The sequence below is a fragment of the Spermophilus citellus genome, assembly GCF_964194105.1.
Source record: "Spermophilus citellus genome assembly, chromosome: 12".
Taxonomy (NCBI): domain Eukaryota; kingdom Metazoa; phylum Chordata; class Mammalia; order Rodentia; family Sciuridae; genus Spermophilus; species Spermophilus citellus.
In genome coordinates this window covers 128,828,014-128,844,612 of record NC_138198.1, presented here as the reverse complement: position 1 = coordinate 128,844,612, position 16,599 = coordinate 128,828,014, and the positions used below count along the sequence as shown (strand labels likewise).

Sequence of the window (16,599 nt, the reverse complement as noted above, 5' to 3'; positions counted from 1 at the left end):
GACAGGGATGCCCTTGGTAAACCTGCTGAGGGGAGGGCTGGACCAGGGTCTGTACGTGCATGGACAGACTTCACCCTGAATTGACCAGCAGGCTGACACTTGGAGAGCTAAGTCATTTAGTCAAAGTCAGCTCATCAAGAGTGGCAGGATGCAGACCTGGCACATGCTTATAGGAAGGCTTGGGCTGCACCCCAAGGATGCAGAAGGACAGTGCTAGTCCAGCGGTTACCATTCCTTTTCCACTCCTGCACCCAAAAGGAGTTCTCATCCTGGTCTTTAAATGTCAGAAGCACTGGCCTCTACCCCCCACTTTCTGTAGTAAATCTCTAGATTTCTAACTTGCTCTTCTCTGCCTCCCAGCCCTGTACCTTAGGGCTTCAGTCTGCTGTCTGTGGAAAGGTGGTATAGAAACCTTCCTCTCCAGGCCTTCTGCTCAACAGCATGCCCATTAGCTGATGTTCCAGTGATCTCAGAGGTAGGAAGTCACCTCTGCTCCTCTGGAGCTATTTTTAGACTAAGCCAAGTCAAAGGTAGAGTTCTGTCATTTGAACAAGTTTTCAACATATATTAACCTTTTCTAAAGTTCATTTTAAACATAAATTCGATTGGAAGGTTCCTTCAAAATTCTTCCTGTTTAACTGGCATGGGAAAACATTTCTAGCATGTTTGCCCTCAACTGTAGACTCAGAGCAGCCTGGCTATTCATTTCTGTTACCTTTCACCAGCTTGCTACTCTCTCTGGGATCATTATACAGTAAAACCAGGGTCACATGAACACAAGCATCGTGACACCACCAGATGATCAGATAACCAAGGCTGCAGCGAAGGAGGGGCAGGCAACCTACACGGGATGGATCCATACACCGTACAAAAGAGGATGGGACAGAATGGGATGGCCTGAGATTTCCTCATGCTCATTCCTCACTAGAACGGCAAACAATTTAAAACTGCATGTACCTGGAAGCCATAGAAATAAAAACTGCCAGTAAGTGGGCTCTGCTGCAGCTAGATGTCACCTGTAGGGCAGAACCTCCCGCTTCCTGCCACCCCCACTTCGTCCCCCAGGAAAGGCCTGGAGGGAGAGGATTCCGCCACGCTGATGCCCCACCTCCCACCGGCTTACCTGCACCAGGCACTTGCAATGTCCTCCAGGACCGGTGGGCTCTTGGTCAGGGTCGCACCCGCCCTAGGCCAAGGGGTCTGGGCTGTGGCCAACTTGTCACTACTATGTGCCTCATCTGACTTCCAGGTGCCCATCTCACCTGCGGATGCCCGGGCTAACCTCCAGGTCCCCTGTCTGACCTCAACGGGCCAGCCCAGACAATGGGAAGAGGTACCAACCCTAGTTTGCCAATCCTAGTAGGGGTCTCTGCCACACCACTTCCTGCAGCCCTGTTCTGGGGGAAAATGGAAGGGTGCTGTCTGCTGGTCGAGGTACCAAGACGTAGGGCTCCCCTGAGATTTGCTTTTAGGAAAGTCCGGGCTCTGTGTGGGACTGTGTGGGCAGTGAGGCCTGGCATCTATGGACCCACTATCTTGTCTGATTGCCCTTGGGAAAGACTGCAGTCCCAGGGAGGACAGAGCCAAAGAGGGGTGGCACATCCACCTGTGGCCAGGTGTGGCCAGGCCTGCTGGCCCTCGGTGTCCTTGTACAAGCTTATCCTGAGGCCTCAGAGATGCCAACCACATGGGAAGACATGGGGGGTGGCCTGCAGCCAGCACCAGGGAGGGGGGAGGGAAGCGATGGGTTTGTGACTGTTGAAGACGGAATCTCTCCTGGGCTCTCCCACTCTCTGCCGCAGTAAGTCTGCACCTGAACCGTTTGCTGAGACTTGCCTGAATCAAACCCACCCCACTGTTGGCCTTCCGCTGCTTGCAGGGCCATAAATGTCCTCTATTGGCCACAGCCTATTTTCTTTTGTCATCTTACATTAAAAACAATTCCTTAAAAGGAAGATGGCTGGGATTTCTGCAAGACCAGCTTCATCTCAAATTTCTCTCCTGTAAGGAGCAGGAAAATTAGGCCCCCCTCGCTGCGCAGGAGCTGACAGTGTGACTTATTTTAGTAAGTCCAGACTGTTCTTTACCGAAATGTTATACATCTTCCTCCTGGCGCCTGAACACTGCTAGGAGAGCAGCTGGGGCAGGAAGTGAGACTAGCCACTGACACTGGCCTCCAGACACCAGCACCTCCCAGCTCTGATCTCCTGCACCCCCAGGCTACTCTCCTGCACCTCCAGCCATGATCTCCTGCACCTCCCAGCCCTGATCTCCTGCACCTCCCAGCCCTGATCTCCTGCACCTCCCATCCCTGATCTCCTGCACCTCCTAGGCTGATCTCCTGCACCTCCAGCCCTGATCTCCTGAACCTCCCAGCCCTGATCTTCTGCACCTCCCAGCCCTGATCTCCTGCACCTCCCAGCCCTGATCTCCTGCACCTCCAGCCCTGATCTCCTGCACCTCCATCCCTGATCTCCTGCACCTCCATCCCTGATCTCCTGCACCTCCCAGGCTGATCTCCTGCACCTCCCAGCCCTGATCTCCTGCACCTCCAGCCCTGATCTCCTCCACCTCCCAGGCTGATCTCCTGCACCTCCAGCCCTGATCTCCTGCACCTCCAGCCCTGATCTCCTGCACCTCCAGCCCTGATCTCCTGCACCTCCCATCCCTGATCTCCTGCACCTCCCAGGCTGATCTCCTGCACCTCCCATCCCTGATCTCCTGCACCTCCCATCCCTGATCTCCTGCACTTCCAGCCCTGATCTCCTCCACCTCCCAGGCTGATCTCCTGCACCTCCAGCCCTGATCTCCTGCACCTCCAGCCCTGATCTCCTGCACCTCCATCCCTGATCTCCTGCACCTCCCAGGCTGATCTCCTGCACCTCCTAGCCCTGATCTCCTGCACCTCCCATCCCTGATCTCCTGCACCTCCCAGGCTAATCTCCTGCACCTCCCAGACCTGATCTCCTGTACCTCCCAGCCCTGATCTCCTGCACCTCCAGCTCTGATCTCCTGCACCTCCCAGCCCTGATCTCCTGCACCTCCCAGCCCTGATCTCCTGCACCTCCCATCCCTGATCTCCTGCACCTCCTAGGCTGATCTCTTGCACCTCCAGCCCTGATCTCCTGCACCTCCCAGCCCTGATCTCCTGCACCTCCAGGCCTGATATCCTGCACCTCCCATGCTGATCTCCTGCACCTCCAGCTCTGATCTCCTGCACCTCCAGCCCTGATCTCCTGCACCTCCCATCCCTGATCTCCTGCACCTCCCAGCCCTGATCTCCTGCACCTTCAGCCTTGATCTCCTGCACCTTCAGCCTTGATCTCCTGCACCTCCCATCCCTGATCTCCTTCACCTCCCAGGCTAATCTCCTGCACCTCCCAGACCTGGTCTCCTGCACCTCCCAGCCCTGATCTCCTGCACCTCCAGCTCTGATCTCCTGCACCTCCAGCCCTGATCTCCTGCACCTCCAGCCCTGATCTCCTTCACCTCCCATCCCTGATCTCCTTCACCTCCCGTCCCTGATCTCCTCCACCTCCCAGGCTGATCTCCTGCACCTCCAGCCCTGATCTCCTGCACCTCCCAGCTCTGATCTCCTGCACCTACAGCCCTGATCTCCTGCACCTCCCAGGCTGATCTCCTGCACCTCCCAGCCCTGATCTCCTGCACCTCCAGCCCTGATCTCCTCCACCTCCCAGGCTGATCTCCTGCACCTCCAGCCCTGATCTCCTGCACCTCCAGCCCTGATCTCCTGCACCTCCCAGCCCTGATCTCCTGCACCTCCCATCCCTGATCTCCTGCACCTCCCAGGCTGATCTCCTGCACCTCCCATCCCTGATCTCCTGCACCTCCCATCCCTGATCTCCTGCACCTCCAGCCCTGATCTCCTCCACCTCCCAGGCTGATCTCCTGCACCTCCAGCCCTGATCTCCTGCACCTCCAGCCCTGATCTCCTGCACCTCCATCCCTGATCTCCTGCACGTCCCAGGCTGATCTCCTGCACCTCCCAGCCCTGATCTCCTGCACCTCCCATCCCTGATCTCCTGCACCTCCCAGGCTAATCTCCTGCACCTCCCAGACCTGATCTCCTGTACCTCCCAGCCCTGATCTCCTGCACCTCCAGCTCTGATCTCCTGCACCTCCCAGCCCTGATCTCCTGCACCTCCCAGCCCTGATCTCCTGCACCTCCCAGTCCTGATCTCCTGCACCTCCCATCCCTGATCTCCTGCACCTCCCATCCCTGATCTCCTGCACCTTCAGCCTTGATCTCCTGCACCTCCCATCCCTGATCTCCTTCACCTCCCAGGCTAATCTCCTGCACCTCCCAGACCTGGTCTCCTGCACCTCCCAGCCCTGATCTCCTGCACCTCCAGCTCTGATCTCCTGCACCTCCAGCCCTGATCTCCTGCACCTCCAGCTCTGATCTCCTTCACCTCCCATCCCTGATCTCCTTCACCTCCCGTCCCTGATCTCCTCCACCTCCCAGGCTGATCTCCTGCACCTCCAGCCCTGATCTCCTGCACCTCCAGCCCTGATCTCCTGCACCTCCCATCCCTGATCTCCTGCACCTCCCAGGCTGATCTCCAGCACCTCCCAGGCTGATCTCCTGCACCTCCAGCCCTGATCTCCTGCACCTCCAGCCCTGATCTCCTGCACCTCCCAGGCTGATCTCCTGCACCTCCCAGCCCTGATCTCCTTCACCTCCCAGCCCTGATCTCCTGCACCTCCAGCCCTGATCTCCTCCACCTCCCAGGCTGATCTCCTGCACCTCCAGCCCTGATCTCCTGCACCTCCAGCCCTGATCTCCTGCACCTCCAGCCCTGATCTCCTGCACCTCCCAGGCTGATCTCCTGCACCTCCCAGCCCTGATCTCCTGCACCTCCAGCCCTGATCTCCTCCACCTCCCAGGCTGATCTCCTGCACCTCCAGCCCTGATATCCTGCACCTCCAGCCCTGATCTCCTGCACCTCCCATCCCTGATCTCCTGCACCTCCCAGGCTGATCTCCTGCACCTCCGAGGCTGATCTCCTGCACCTCCCATCCCTGATCTCCTGCACCTCCAGCCCTGATCTCCTCCACCTCCCAGGCTGATCTCCTGCACCTCCAGCCCTGATCTCCTGCACCTCCCAGCCCTGATATCCTGCACCTACAGCCCTGATCTCCTGCACCTCCCAGGCTGATCTCCTGCACCTCCAGCCCAGATCTCCTGCACCTCCAGCCCTGATCTCCTGCACCTCCAGCCCTGATCTCCTGCACCTCCCAGGCTGATCTCCTGCACCTCCCAGCCCTGATCTCCTGCACCTCCAGCCCTGATCTCCTGCACCTCCAGCCCTGATCTCCTGCACCTCCCATCCCTGATCTCCTGCACCTCCCAGGCTGATCTCCTGCACCTCCAGCCCTGATCTCCTGCACCTCCAGCCCTGATCTCCTGCACCTCCCATCCCTGATCTCCTGCACCTCCCAGGCTGATCTCCAGCACCTCCCAGGCTGATCTCCTGCACCTCCAGCCCTGATCTCCTGCACCTCCAGCCCTGATCTCCTGCACCTCCCAGGCTGATCTCCTGCACCTCCCAGCCCTGATCTCCTTCACCTCCCAGCCCTGATCTCCTGCACCTCCAGCCCTGATCTCCTCCACCTCCCAGGCTGATCTCCTGCACCTCCAGCCCTGATCTCCTGCACCTCCAGCCCTGATCTCCTGCACCTCCAGCCCTGATCTCCTGCACCTCCCAGGCTGATCTCCTGCACCTCCCAGCCCTGATCTCCTGCACCTCCAGCCCTGATCTCCTCCACCTCCCAGGCTGATCTCCTGCACCTCCAGCCCTGATCTCCTGCACCTCCAGCCCTGATCTCCTGCACCTCCAGCCCTGATCTCCTGCACCTCCCATCCCTGATCTCCTGCACCTCCCAGGCTGATCTCCTGCACCTCTGAGGCTGATCTCCTGCACCTCCCATCCCTGATCTCCTGCACCTCCCATCCCTGATCTCCTGCACCTCCAGCCCTGATCTCCTCCACCTCCCAGGCTGATCTCCTGCACCTCCAGCCCTGATCTCCTGCACCTCCAGCCCTGATCTCCTGCACCTCCATCCCTGATCTCCTGCACCTCCCAGGCTGATCTCCTGCACCTCCCAGGCTGATCTCCTGCACCTCCCAGCCCTGATATCCTGCACCTCCCATCCCTGATCTCCTTCACCTCCCAGCCCTGATCTCCTGCACCTCCTAGCCCTGATCTCCTGCACCTCCCAGGCTAATCTCCTGCACCTCCCAGTCCTGATCTCCTGCACCTCCCAGCCCTGATCTCCTGCACCTCCCATCCCTGATCTCCTGCACCTCCCAGGCTAATCTCCTGCACCTCCCAGTCCTGATCTCCTGCACCTCCCATCCCTGATCTCCTGCACCTCCCATCCCTGATCTCCTGCACCTCCCAGGCTAATCTCCTGCACCTCCCAGTCCTGATCTCCTGCACCTCCAGCCCTGATCTCCTGCACCTCCCATCCCTGATCTCCTGCACCTCCCAGGCTAATCTCCTGCACCTCCCAGTCCTGATCTCCTGCACCTCCCATCCCTGATCTCCTGCACCTCCCAGGCTGATATCCTGCACCCCCCAGGCTGATCTCCTGCACCCCCCAGGCTGATCTCCTGCACCTCCCAGACTGATTTCCTGCAGCCAGCCCTGGAGCTCTCCATGCTACAGGACGACTCACAGCCCTCCTGAGAGCAAGGACCCTGAGCCCGGGAGAGGCATGGTCTAGCTCACTGTGCAACTTATTGCAGAAGTGGTGTCTTAAGGGTCCATGCCACTCTGTCTCCCAGCCAAGGTGCAGATGGGTTCTGCCTGAGGAGTGATGGGTCACGTAGGGTTCCCCACCCAGGGCCCTGGCAGGGCCTGTCCCTGTGTCTCCAGGGTCATAAATGTGTAAAAATTGACAAGTAGTGTTTTTGGCTTTGAGAGATTTTTGCAATATATATTTTAAAGTTTTATTTCCTTCAGAAATTTACTCTCAGGAATCGTAAAAGTCCCATTGCACAAAACCTGGCCCCTTGACACCCCTGCTTTCAATGTTGCCCTTGTACTGTGATCGCAGCCTACAGGAGTAGCTGGGGCTCAAGAGGAGACACTGCATTACTGTCACCTTCATTCTTGGTGCAGGGGCCCCTGCCCTGTGCGCCCATTTGGTGAGCAGGCGACCCAGGGCAGGAGCAGGATGCCCTTGGCTCCCCCAGTAGTTGGTGGACTTGAATTTGCTTGTGAGAAGAATATGCAGTCTAATTACTGGCACACAAAACAAGTTGGAATCAGAGCAAAAACATTTTTAAACTAAGATAAAATGGTTTTAAAAGATTGCTTATTTTTATCACACACTTTAAAATATGTGTGTCTGTAGTAAACAAAGTATATTAGTACAGCAGTGGTGCATATATAAACAGAAAATCAATGATTTGGTTGGATTTTTTTTTAATCCAATAGGGATGCATCATTGAAAGTCTGGAAAGTACAGCTCTAGAGAATTGTATTTCCATATCATTGCCAAGCAGAGGAGATGGGGCCTGGCCAGATAAAGTAGCCATCTGGCCCCACTTGCCTGCTCTATTCCCAAAGACTCGTGATCTCTAGGTAAGGGAGCCCTGCCCTGAACCCACTTGGACCACAGTCTCTGTTTTACCAGCAGAGAGCCCTGGGCCAGGGGCCACGGGCCACAGGACATGCATCACTCACACTTAGTGAGAACTCTCCCCACCTCCTCTCCTACCAGCTGCCCACATAGAGATGAAAGATTGCAAGAAGGAAAGACAAGGGACCTCAAGAAGTCACTGAGTTTGAACCCCGTGGGATTTGGTCTGAAAGTGCGGGATAGAGTCCCTGGCTGGGGTGCAGCTGGGGTGCAGCTGGGGTAAGTGGCACCAAGTGAAAACAGCTGAGAGAGGGGAGGGGAGGGTGGGCTCTGTGGCTTTCCTTTGGGTCTGCCCTGCGCCCCAGACGTTGGGCGAGCCTTGCTGTGCACTTTCTATCTTGTTACCTCTGGGAGCACACAAAAAGCTCTGGAAATGCCCGCCACAGCTCCACCTTCCAGGCACCCGGCTGCTTCCGGAGCAGCACAGCGAGCCCCTGTGCACCAGCCTGGAGCTGGAGAAGGCTGTCCCACCCTCCCCCGTGGGATTTCTGGAGCTCGGAGGAACGTGTCTTTAATCAGGAAACTCCAGAGGATGCAGCCAGAGAGGCTTAGAGAACAGGGAGCTCCATTTCAGACAGGAGGCACATCAGGGGGCCACCTGGGCTTGAGCGAGGGGTGTGGTGACACTGGCACGTCCTCGCCGGGCTCAGCCATGTGGGTGGCAGGTGAGGTCTTCAGCACAGAATCCTGTTTCTGGGTTACGGTATTGCTTGGAGTAACGTCATGTATTGCCCCATGTGTGCTGACCGGCGCTGTCCACCTCGCAGCCCCATTTGCCAAACGAGCTTCTTGGGTGGGTCCTGGCCCGAGGCAGGCATGGAGGGTGTATGCACCTGCACCTGTGTGTGGTTATTACAGAATCTCCTCATTACGGAGTTGGCCCCATTCTGTCCTGAGAAGCTGTAAATAACTTCACTTCCTGTCTTTTTAAGTTGCAAATGTCATTTGGAACAAGAGACAAGATTTATTGCTCTCAGGCAAGGCCTCTTTGATAAAGTTCTGCACAAGTGCAGCAGGGGAGCTTTGGCTTAGCTGCAGAAACAGGCACTACAAGAGGGGACCTCACCTGGGGACGGCACATTGCACAGTGTAGGGAACACATGACCCCGAGGTGCTGGGGTGCCCTCCGAGCCAGCTAGCTTCCAGCCCCAGACCTGCCTGGCCCTGGAGCGCGCCCAGCCCCGTGTCACAGCACTGAGCCATCTATGGAGTGGGACTCCATGGGGGTGTGAGGTTTGGGAAGGTGTTGCTTATCTTTTATTACAAAAGGAAAAGTAACTGCAAAGAAAAGGAACACTTCTCACCCAGAAAGATGCCAGGTCACAAAATCCCCGGTGTTTTGACCTCAGTTCTGTCCCCACCTCCCTAGAGAGCAGAGGGGAGGAAACAAGCAATTCTCCTAGAAACAGAAAGTTCTAGAAGCCCTACAAATTTGATTAGAACCCAAACTTCTACTTTGCTTTTTAAGAGCATTTGATGTAGCTAGAGGCCAATATTAGCCACACACCATCCAGAAGGGAATACCGAGCCCCGGGGGTGACCGCCAGCCCCTCTCAGCCCTGAGTGTCAATTTTGTTTGGCTGCCTCTACACCACAGCCTCCTTCCTAGAGGAGACCCTGACTTCTGATGGCACCCCTCGGAGTGGCTCCCCGTGATGAGGATGGCCACACGCCCACATGTGTGACTCGCCCACATGTGTGACTCGCCCGCCTTCGGTCCGTACCTGCTGTGTGTGGTGGGTGGAAGACCCCGCGCCCGAGCCCTCTTTCTCTCTCACAGGCAGGTGTGCATCGACTTGCGGGCTTCGACCTCAGCATGGGCGCCACCCCACCACAAGCACGTGGCAGGTCACACACTCAGGACACTTCCTCCCAGCCCACCTCCTACTGGATAGACAGACCCTTCCCCGGCTGGTGCCGGTCCCCCAGCACCCTGGAAAGCCCCAGCACAGGAGAACAGGGTGGGTGTGAAGGATTGGGGATGCGCCCCTCTGTCCTGGCCAGAGGAAGCAGGAAGCGTGAGTGGGCCCTGGAGTCACGGCTGTCAGGACAATTGCCCCCAGGTGGGGTGGCACCCGCTGGCTGGGAGCCAGGTGAGAGTCGCAGCACAGGCCTGCTCGGCTCTGTCTCCCCAGGCGTGGAAGCTGTTCTGGGGAGTCAGGCGACATGGTCCGCTGGGCGTCCCTCACTGTGGGCACCGTGGACGCCCACCCTCCTGCGGCTCCGCTCCTGTGCGTGGCCCCTGCCTCCCCGTGTTCATTTTTAATTCTCCAGTTCTTGGATTCAACTTCTGAGGCTGCCCCAGACGGTTGTACCTTACTTGCAGTGTTAGCCATGCATCTGATTTAAAATGTTATTTTTATCTTTAGTTCTTTTACAAACTCCAGCTGTCCCACGTCCTACCCCTATGCCTGCTGGTGCCACAGCTGGCCAGTGTGGCCCCTTGGCTGCTCACTGCTGTCCAGAGGCCCCGACAGGGCGGGTAAAGTCTGGGGCTTGGGGGGAAGCCCCAGCCCCTGTTCACCCCACCGGCCCACTCACCCCCAGAAGAAATAGTTATTATTTTAGTGGCTTTTTTTCTAGTAATTTTCCTGGATATTCTCGAATATTATTTCTTAAAAAAAAAAAAACTCCAAAATCTTTTTGTCCAGAATAACTCCTTTTACAATTTTTTTGATGCATTTAAAAAAATAGATTTGATAGAATGAATTTCTTTTAATGTGGGCTCTTCATTTAATGAAGTCTCTCCCCATTTACTAAAACCTGACCTGTCCCCCAGTGAATTTATGGCGCCCCTGCAGGCCCGGCCCTCCTTGCCTTGTTCTTGTTTAGCATTTCCCTAAATATTTATGTGTGGAGCTGGGGCTGGGCTCAGTGGTAGAGCGCTTGCCAAGGACGTGTAAGGCACTGGGTTCCATCCTCAGCACCACATAAAAAATAAATTAGAAAAGTAAAGTCATTATGTGCAACTACAACTAAAAATATTTTCTTTAAAAAGTGTATGTGTGTAATTCAAATAGCAAAGGTGATTTTTTCTTAGTATGTTTTTAAACATTAAAAATGATCTCTTGTTGGGCGTGATGGCAGCTGTACCTCCAGCTACTCAGGAAGCTGAGGGAGGAGGGTCGCTGAGTCCAGAGGTCTGGGGTCACCTGGGCAAATAGGAGACCCGGAGGAGGAGGAGGAGAACAGGGCCGAGTGTTCAGCTGCGGGTTTCCCAGCCCCTCCCCTGAGCAGGTGCACAGCACGGGCTGATGCTTGGCCAGCTAGCCTGCTGTGTGTCCAGCCCACTGGGTTCTGCAGCAGTCTTCACATTTGTAGTGAGAACAGGACCTTGGATGATACTGCACCCCTCAACACATGGGAATCCTGCAGGCGCCCACTCCTTCCCTTCCCGGGACCCGGTGCTGCGGCACTTGGGGTGGCATCTCATGAGAGGACTGAAGTGGGGCACCTGGGTTGCCTACCATCCTCTGTCTTCACGCCTACCCACCCTGTGTCCTCCTCTCTGCCCAACCCCAGCCACAGTGTGGCACCACAGTGTGGCACCTGACCACGGCCTCCTGACCTCAGACCTCCGATCCTCTTGCTCCCAGGGCTTCCCTAGCCAGGAGGGTCTGTCTCTCTGGTACCTAGCTGTCTTGTTGCAGGCTTTGCTGGGGTTTGAGTGTCCCTGCCAAAATACATGTTGAAAATTCAGCCCATTGTGGGGAATGAAGTGGGTGATGTTTGGAGGTAGGTCCTTTTAAATAAGGCCATAAACGTAGGCCCCCATCCTGGGCCGTGGCTTCAGAGGAGCAGCAGAGAACTGAGCTGAGCTGGGGTCTTCTGTTGCTAGGCGATGTCCTGAGCCACCTGGGGACTCATAGGGAGTCCCTGCAACAAAAAGTTTCTTTCCAGATGCAGAACCTCCCAGCCATGAGCAGGTAAGCCTCTCTGCCTCATGGGTTAGGCTGTGGTATTCAGTTACAGCAGCCCAGCAGCGAGGGAGGGGGTCTTGCCTCTCTTGCTCTACGCCCCTGCCCCTGCCCCTGCCTACAGCACCAGAGTTACAGGACTCTGTAAGAACTTGCTAGACATCTGTCGAGGGGGAAAGAGTGAAACCTGGAAACGGCCTTACCTATTGGAACACACCGGGGATACCTTACAATCACCACAATCCATATTTTCGAGCATTTTTAAAGACAAGGGAAATTGTTTCTTTGGCAGCGTGAGACTTATGCGAGTCAAGAGTAATACCTAGGTACAGGGAAAGCACTGGAAACAGAGACACCAGCAGTCGCCCCAGGCGGAGAAGAGAACTTATGTGAAGTTAGTTCAAATGGACATGTATCAGCTTCATACCTGGGAAAACAGGTTTTGTTTTAATTAACTTTGCATATCTTAAGCTGAGTCTCTTCCGAAAAAGTCTCTGTGAGGAATAGGGAAAATGGAAGCAAAACCAGGTTGAAAATAGAATTTCATCTAAATAATGATTTAGGCGCTCTGACGAGGAGAACAGAGAGGTCGTGCTGCGTCGTGACGATGGCCATTCACCTGTGAGGGCGAGGGTGGCCTTGGCTCCAGGACAGCCACGTTGAAGCCATCTGCAAAGCCAAACCACGCATGCTATTAGCCACACAGAAATTTGAAATACACAAAACCGACTTGCCGTGTGGCTACATGGCTGTATTGTAAAGTACTAGAGGTGGGAGGTAGGCAGCCTGAGCTCCCACCTGGGTCAGCTCAGCCGGAGGGGGGCTGCGGGGAGGCCGGGGGAGCCGGCTTTGATTTCTTTCAAGCTGGGGGGGTAGATGTGTAGGGTCATGTTATGATTCTTAGTATGTTCATGGGTGTCTGAAATGCTGTAAAACAAAATTCCAAAATTTATAACCAACTTAGTAAAAAAATCAAGCAGGAAAGGACTCTGCACTGGCTCCACGCAGGCCTTTTGCCTACAGGAGCGGCACATTCTCCTCATCATCCGTTCCAGTTCTCAGGCTCCATCCTTTGGCCTTCCTTATGAGTAGTTCACTCTCCGATAGAGATTTTTTTAGTAAGAGATTTGATGTAGCACCAGAAGCAACAAGTTGCTGTGCGTAGCCACTTAGCATCTGCTGTGCCTGGGATGTCACCAGAACTGCCAGGCTTTGTCCAGCCCTGACACCAGGACCTGGGTTCACGTAGGCAGTGCCCAGCCCACAGATGGGCCCACAGTGAGCGTGCAGGGGCTGTCCCTGCAGAGTGGGGCCACACTGCACGCGGAGCCATTCCAAGGGAACAAAGCCAGTGCCTCCCTCTGTGCCACTGCAGGAAGTGGGGAGGGAGCGCCAGCCCCAGGCGGTGGACAGTCTTGGTTCTCAACGTGGGGACCAGCTTCAGCTGTGGGCTAGGGTCCTCCATGTGGACTCCTCCTCCTGATGGGCCAGCTCCGGGGGCTTTTGTTGGGTTGCTGGGGGAAAGCGCGTACTGCCCAGGCACAGGAGCGTGCATCCGTCACACAGCACACTGGGCGCTGGCAGGTGGAGGCCGGCCTGGAGCAGAGCAGGTGTGGCTCGCTCTAGCCAGAAAGCCCCGCCTCCCTTCGCACTCCCAAACCCCCTTTCCTGGTCTCCCACCAACGTGCCTGTAACGTGTCAGGAGAGGCCAACTTGCAGAGAGGTCGAGAGCCAGGAAGTGCCAGAGGAGACACGGGCAAAGAAGACCCACCGAAGGGCTCCCGGCAGCCCAAGAGACCCGTCAACCCGTCGCCCATGTGCATCTCAGGGCCTCAGAGCACGTGGGCATGCTCACACCCCCACAGTCAGGGACGCGCAGCCACACACTCAGGTGCTCACACACACAGTCAGGCACTCAGCCTTCATCTGCTTTTGTGCACACTTATCCACATCCTACCAGGAGGTCAGCAGCTGACCTGGTCACAGGAAGTTTTCACAGCACAAAGGTCACAGGATGGGGGTGTCCTGGGAGCCCACAGCTGTCCCGGCTCTGGCACGCGTAAGGCAAGGGCAGATGAGGTCTGTGATCTGCGTGGCTTAACATCTCAAGGTGGGGCGCAGCCTCGGATTCCGTCACCAGAGTTAACGAGGAGCAGCTGGGATTTCAGGGAGGGTGGTTACTGGTCAGGAGGAGCCGGGCAACAGCAGGAGTCCCAAGCAAGTTTTTAAAACATCAAATCATGGTCCGGCCAGATAGAAATCAGTATTTTACAGTAAAACAGAAGTGAACGTTTCATGACTCAGTGATGAGACGGCTCCCAATCTTACGCTGGAGTTAGGCGGGGCTCACCAACACAAGCCACACTCGGGGCACAGGCTTGCCCCCTGTGCACACCGGCACTCTCACGTTCACATATACTCACTCATTCAAGTCACACAGCTTTGCACACTCCCACACATAAACACACTTGTGATTCACACACACACGTTCTTTCATACACACTCAGACTTGCACAGGAACAAATGGAAAAAGTTGATTTTCACACCACAAGGTTAAGAACTGATGCTGCGTTTATAGAGGTGTTTTTTTTTTTTTTTGGTGTTGTTTTTTAGGTGCCAGGAATTGAACCCAGGATGCTTTACCACTGAGCCATATCCCCAGACCTTCTTAATTCTTTATTTTGAGACAGGCTCTCACTAAGTTGCTGAGGCTGGCCCGGAATTTGTGATCCTCGTGCCTCAGCCTCCCAGAGGTTAAGAGCTCAGCCAAGGAGGTGGCCCAGGGTCCCAGGGTCCTGTGGCTGATGAAAACTCTCGCAGTCCCGATGCTGACACCAGCTGCTGGGTGGCTCATGGTGCTGGTGAAAGAAGCCACTGAGGTTGGCCTTGGGTCCACAGCTGTGCACCAGGCCTGTGCTCGTCCCAGTCTAAAAGGCCTCATAGAGCCTGGTCACCTGGGCCCTGGAGGCCTTGATGCAGTGTGAAGAAGCCAGACACGCAAGCCCCAGTACGCCGAGACAAGGTCCGAACCGCCACATCACGAGGCAGGGTGGGGCGGGGACCAGAGGTCAGCTCTAGTCCTGGACATCCACACAGCTCCAGCCCAGGGCCACACTGGGGTCCTGACAGTGTGGAAGGGATAAGTTGCCGAGTGTTCTCATCACAGAGTGGACGATGAAACAGCGGGGAGGCAGGCCGGGCCGGGGGACCTGGGGGACCGTACTCACTGCAGGGACCGAGGCGATGGCTTCGCTGGCGCACACCGATCCAGACTGACCTACATCAACCACGCCCAGCCGCCAGTCAGACCCAAAGAGGCTTTGAAAGGAATAAGTGATGACACTTTACTTCCGTTTTAAGTCATGGAGACCGCGTTGAGAGCGGTTTCAATGTTCTGTTCTTGAGGACTTTTCTGTAACACAGGATGCCGAGTGTGACCCACGGGGGGGGGGGGGGGGGGGCAAGGCTTCATAGCAGCAGGTTCTGAGCTCACAGATCTCACCTAATCCTCCCAGCAACTGTGGTGGGTGTGGCCGAGAGACACCAGGGACCTCCAGGAAGCCTCAGCGCAGGACTGGAATCGAACTCCAGCTCCTTGGTGAGACTCCTTGGTGCTTCCTCCCGGTGAGAGCGAGATCTACTGTCAGGGGAGCCCCCCGAGGTGGGGAAGGGAGGACTGAGGAGCCCTGCCTGGGGGCCCCGGGCATAGAGATACTGAAACAAGCCGACAGGCTGCACTTTAACCAGCAGGGGCCTTGGGATTTCTAGAAGCTTCTCTGGGCCTTTCTCCTCTCTATGAGCTAAGCCAGGAATGCATAGTAGCTCTGACTTCCTGTGCATCGCCCTGTAGGACATCCCCAGGCCTTCTCCTGAGAGGGGGATTGGGAATCCCGTAAGACTCATGCCCACTGTTCTGTGATCACCACCATGAAATGGACCACACCTGGAGCTGGGGGCTCCACCCGGGAGGGTAGATTGAGTGTCCACATTGATAAAACAGGCCCTGCTGATGTGGCTTCCAAGGTCACCCGCAGCACATGGATATCTCGTAGTTCCATGTGCAGCAAGAACTGATATTACTTTAAGAATCAGGATTAAATTGCAAATATCCAGAACACAGATTCTGTATGTAAAATGCACATCAAATTTACACTCACAAGCTGATCTGGCATGAATTCCGATGGTTTTGGTGTCATTATTTTTTAAAAAGCTCATTTGCAGGTGGCCAATGCTAATTATTGTGAGAGAAAACTTGGTTTTGCTTTAGTAAAGAACCAACTCAAATTAAAGTGGAATTTTAAAGAGCTTGAGGAGAATAAATCAGTGTCAGTTTGTCTTATTTCGTAACAGTCACCATGGAAACAGATCACCGACCTGCTTCCTCCCTACCTGAGTGAGCACAGGCCCCTCCCTGGTGTCCTGTCTCCTCGGTCAGGGAGTCCTGCAGACGGCTGCGAAGCCTTCCACGTTAGCAGAGTTCCTCTCCAACCTCAGAGCTTGTGCTCTTGGCCTGGAAGCTCCAGAGGGCTCGGCTCCTGCTTCCTGGGACTCCTGGCCTTGCTCAGCGGTGTGTCGGCAGGTGCTGCAGTGCAGAGGGAGTGGCCACCCTCAGGCAGGCCGCAGCAGGCCTCCCCTTCCTTCCAGGACCACCTTAGCTGACACCCCCAGGCTCACTAAGGTCCTTTCTGTACCAAGCTGCAGAATCAGGAAAGAGCCGTCTTGCTTGTCCTCATCCCATGTCCCCAATCCATGCCAGCTTCTAGACATGGAGGTCGGACATTCCACCCCAGCCACAGGGACATCCTGCAGGGCTGTGAGCGCCCCTCCTGCCCTGGCCTGGGCCCCACCTGCCCTCCTCTGCAGGGTCACATGAAGGGAGCCACCGCACTGAGCTTTATTTCTGGCTGCCGTTTTCCTGACCTGCACTGCCCTGCTCTCGGCTTGCTTGTTGTGGGAGATGGAGAGTCACAGACATGCCAAGAGGAAAAAGAAACAAACCCCCAGTAGTGTC

At 55.8% G+C, this 16,599-nt stretch overlaps 1 long non-coding RNA gene across 1 annotated transcript in view; it reads left to right on the top strand.

The window, feature by feature from the left end:
• The window catches only part of LOC308631389, a 50,179-nt gene extending 34,504 nt beyond the window's left edge, over positions 1-15,675 (top strand). Inside the window, exon 5 of the long non-coding RNA XR_014018189.1 lies at positions 14,202-15,675. This is a non-coding gene — a long non-coding RNA (uncharacterized lncRNA). The remainder of the gene's footprint in view (positions 1-14,201) is intronic.
• Positions 15,676-16,599: the final 924 nt, after the last annotated feature.